This window comes from Epinephelus moara, chromosome 11 (assembly GCF_006386435.1).
Source record: "Epinephelus moara isolate mb chromosome 11, YSFRI_EMoa_1.0, whole genome shotgun sequence".
NCBI lineage: Eukaryota > Metazoa > Chordata > Actinopteri > Perciformes > Serranidae > Epinephelus > Epinephelus moara.
In genome coordinates this window covers 2,431,249-2,436,618 of record NC_065516.1, presented here as the reverse complement: position 1 = coordinate 2,436,618, position 5,370 = coordinate 2,431,249, and positions in this window count along the sequence as shown.

Here is a 5,370-nt window from a genome sequence, read left to right as displayed (position 1 = left end):
TGACACTCTGATTGGCTTATTGAATGATACGCCCAAAACACACCCATGACTAATTCACAGAGTAAGTCCAACCCTTTTAGACTCTCCGCCATGGCGCACAGTCTAAAAACGCACTGTCTAACTAGCAAGTGACTGGGACACGCCCATGCGCCGCACACCTGGTGCTTTGCGTTTTAGACCATCTAAATAGGGCCCATCGTGTTGACGAGAATGCAATGGAGAGGGTCACAGTGACCTTGACCACAAAAATCTAATCAGTTCATACTTGACTCAGAGTGAGCATTTGTACCAAATTTGAAGAAGTTTCCTCAACCTGTTAAAAAAAATAGCATTCACAAGAATGAGACAGACCAGGTCATGGTGACCTTGACCTTTGACCTATGACCACCAAAGTCTTATCAGATCATTGTTAAGTCTACGTGGGCTTTGTGCCAAATTTAAAGAAATTCCCTCAAGGCGTTCTCAAGATATCGTGTTCACGAGAATGTGATGGACGGACGACCCTGAAACATAGTACCTCCGGCTATGGCTATCGCTGGTGCAGAGGCATAAAAACAGATGGAAAGGAAATATATTTTCCACACAAACACCAGTTAAAGTTAAGAATGAGATTAAAAGTGATGAAACACTTACATCTCTGCATTTATTTTCTGAATTTGGTGATAAAAGTTTCATATTCTGAAGCCAAGACTTTATTCAATAATCAAACAACCCCCCCCAAATTAACATAAATCCACCCTTATCTTTAAATGAGCTGTTGCAACATTCAACTAATTTTGATTATTAGTCTCCTCATTGCTCCACACTGATTTACCGTTTTTATCTACCTTTATTTTTCATCTCATCAGCGCATACAAATGACAAATTGAGAAAACAATCAGCATTGTGATAGGGATAACATCTGATAAGTCACTGAGTTAAATGTTCTCTATAATGATGGAAACACAGCTACTGGCTGACACATGCTTGAAGTATTAAGTATAAGTGCTACAGATGTGAGTACTAGGCATACTAAAATTCACTTCAGGTCTGCCAGTTTTTTCCAGTCCATATTATCTTTCTACATATCAAAGCTTTGTGAAAAACAAACAAAAATAATTCAATTCAGTTATGTTGGAAACTTGTTAAAAGTATTAAAATTGCTATGATATGTTGCTAATTATTGTTATAAATAATAATTATATTATGTAATTTACATTAAATTACCTCTCGGGGGACCACCTCGCAAAAAAGGAAAATGATAGCCAATTTAATAATAACGCTATTTATATTGCACTTATCCAAACAAGGTTACACAGTGCTTCACAAAGTGCATGAAAAAAAAAACACAAGAAGAAGAAATAATAGTAATAATAATATAGTTACAATAATTAAAAACAATGTTAAGACATCACTAAGAAAAATAGTGTGCAGAGGTAAAAACAGAACAATAGAAAATAAAACACAAAAGTTACAAATCACAGAAGTACAAACCAGGCATTAAAGGAAAAGCTTTCCTTAAAAAATAAGCAATGATTTAAAAGCAGGTAAAGTGCTGGCAAGCCTGATCTCTTCTGGCAGAGAATTCCTGAGCCTCAGGGCCTTTATGGAAAAACCATGTCACCTTAAATATATTAACTCAGTCTCATAAAATACACTGAACTATCATTTTGGAACTCTGACTGGTATTAAGGATAACTATAACCAAAATGACCATGTCAATAGTAAGACTGAGGTATTTTTCTTGACGTACAGTAGCAGAGATTGGCAGCATTCACTCCTGTGCAACATTAAACACACAGCATATGATTCAAAAGAAATGATTCACAATATCATAAAGCAAAAATAAAAACACAAAGAGTGGATGTTTGTGTGGCTTTGGCAAAGTCAACTTCCCCAATAACCTGATTCCAAAACAACCACAACAATAAAACTCAGTGGACAAATTTAAATCAAATCAATGTGACACATACATTGATAGAAGTTACAGTCTTGCTTAACCTGAACTGTTACTGTGCTCATGTTCACTTGTCATGAAATAAACTCTTTGTTTTTATTTTTCATTTATCCACACTGATCCACTCCACCAGTGCACCACCAGGAAAAAACATCCCCCGAAGGTTGTTGTGTGCCGTCATGTCATTACAAACTACTTCATGGACGGATGCCAGTGATCAGCACATCTGGGTCATACTGTGTACCATCATGTTCAGTGTGTTTCCAAGCTCTGGAAGCAAGGAGGTGAATAAAAGCAGAGAAGTGACTGCAGCAGTGACCCTACTCGTACGCCACTTCCCATGCAAGCAGACTTGATGGAAGAAACTTTGACCCATGCTTACGAACATTTTGTAGATGGGAAATTGGCAGCACAGATGGTGAGGTGGAAGCCTGATTGTAGAAACTGTCAAATATTTTCTGGTGCACGCATTTTTGACTTTTGTCCGTATGTACATATTTAGTATGGATCCTACGCATTGTGTTATAATGAGGCCCTCAGGTGATGTCATGGGTCACATGCAACAGTGACCAGTGGTGACTGGCCTGGGTGTGAAAACCTTGTGAGAAGTGTGGGGAATGGTGGATGTTGTTTCTGTCTATGGAGGTCAAGTTTGGAAAGGTGTGGATCCAAGATACTATTTTATTTATTTATTTATTTTGCACCATTGCACAAGACAATAGAAAAAAAAAAAAAAAAAAGGCCATCACAAAATAAAGGTGCTGAGCAGAGGCAAGAGACCCAGATGGGCCTATACGGGGCCTCAACTCCTTAAATACATCACCAATTCAACACAAGAGCCTAAAGCAAAGTGAAAATAAAAAACTTCCAAACAAATTTCATAAAATTGAGATAACAACAATAATAATAATGATAATAATAATACTAACATTAATAATAATCAAAACAAATCAAGATAAAACAGCAAACACAAAATGACAGTAACAAAAAGCACAAAGTTATTCACCTAGCAACGTATATTTAAGCCTGGACTTCAGCAGTGGAGCAGAGGAACAGTTTTTAATCATAGAAGGTTTTGAATTCCATATTGTAGGACCTCTGAATCTTATACTGAACTGACCTAATGTTGTGCGGGAGAAAAGACAATGAATATTTATGAATGAATACTGGAATTTGGTATGAAAAAATTATGGAAAACAGCAGGAAAATAATCAACCTTTTGAATACAGTTAAACATAAAAATACATGTCTGATACACATTAATATCAAAAATTGATAATATCTTAAGTTGCTTAAAAAGAGGAGCAGATGGTTCAGAGTGAGTAGAAGTAGTGGCAAGCCTTATGAATTTCTTTTGCAACAAAAAAAAGTTTGTGAAGAGAAGTAGGAAATGTACTGGCCCAAATAATATTACAATAAGATAAATATGGGTATATTAAACTGTAATACAATGTCAGAAGACAGGAGCGATTCACTAAAGAAGAAATCATTCTAATTATGCCATAAGACTTCATAAGTTTTTTGCACACAAGCTCAATATGGCTTTTCCATGTAAGGCCTTCATCAACAATAACACCTAAAAATTTGGCATGAGAGACCTGTTTAATTTCAATGTCACTGATAAATAATTTAGAGTCTTGTTTTGAATCATTTTTGTTTTTATGTCTGAAAATCATATAATTGGATTTGTTGATATTTAGGGAAAGCCTATTCATCTGAAACCATCTCGAGGTTTGTGCAAGTATAGTATTCGCATCTTTAATCAGGGAACCGAAGTCAGAATGTGAAAAAACTATGTTTGTGTCATCAGCGAAAAGAATGGGCAGAGCGGTATCAAACTGTACAACAAAATCATTTATAAAAATCAAAAACAGAAGAGAATTGAACCTTGTGGTACACCACAAGAAACCACAGTTCTATTGGAATTCATACCATCTATACAAACATATTGCTGCCGGTTGCTGAGATAATCTCTAATACTAAAGTCTTCAGTCAGGGAAGAACTGACTTGTGGGCCTTTATTTCGCACCATATTAATCGCAACTCATGCCAAGTCAGCTCTGGTTCCAGTGTACTCTATTTTTTCTTGATTTCTCATGCACCCAGCAAATGTTGATCCAGCAGCTGGTTTAGAACAGTTTCAGACACTGTATCAACAAACTGTCCAAACTGATGACAACCTGCTCTGTGGTGAGTCACTCTGAGGTACATTTTCTTCACGTAGAACACAATCTCAAGGACAAGCTGGAAGACCTCATTTTAAGAGCACAGACTTCAGTTTCTCGTCCCTATTTCTTCTCACTTTCTCCCCTCTTCACGTGACTGAATCACTTTCAGAGTAAAAGTTCACTTACAGCAGGCTTTAACTGGAAACCTTCTCACTTAAAGATGCCAATAAGTGATGTATAACCGTAGGAGAAATTCATCATCACACTTCACCGGTTCTTGCTTTTGCTTCCGCTTAATTTCAGCTCTCTGGAAAGGTATGGATCCACCTCATACACAGTAGCAATCAGAAGTGAGCTGGCTTCATTTCCCTTTCTTCGCACCATGTCAATCAAGTCTCGTGCTTTCTCTACTCTGCTTTTTGGTTTGACTGACTGCATTTCATCATCACTTATAACGTGACATTCAAGAAGTTTATCCAGAAGCTGGTTCAGAGCAGGATCAGATATTCTGTTTACAAACTCTGTCCGATCTAAAGGCTGATTCTCTGGTGGGATGCGGTCCTCTGCTGGGAAGTTGCGTTCTGCTGGGACGTTGTCCTCTGCTAGGACACTGTCCTCTGCTGGGACACTGTCCTCTGCTGGGACATTCCTCTGTGTAACTGCCTCTCTTGGACCTGGAAGATAACCAGGGAAAAAGCCTTTGTTTAATGTGTGTGTTCATATATTAGAAATACTTTAGTGTTTGATATGTTTAGAGGTCTGGAGCCAAGTATATGGAGGTAACATATCATTTACATCTCCTGGCTCTAATGCTGAGCAGATAATGTACAGTACACTTTGGCAGATAATGTATAGTGTGGGGCTTGCATTATTTATGTATCGATTAATCTAATAATTATTTAACGACTAATTTATAGATTATTCTAAACATTATTTTTTTATTACTCAATTAATATCACAATTAATTTACCCTAAAATAAATATCAACTTGTCTCATAAATATTTACATATTTTATTAAATCATCTTCACTTAAAAGCAATGACAAGAGCAGCATATCTTAAAATTTGTCTTATTTTCACTCACTGCTGTGTTATGATAATATCTTACTATATAATGACGAAAACTCTGTCTGTGTGTCTGTTCCACATTTTTCTCCTCACTGACTTGGTCAATCCATGTGAAATTTGGCACAGTGGTAGAGGGTCATGGGAGGATGCCAATGAAGCAATATTACATCAATTGGCCAAAGGGGGGCGCTATAGCAA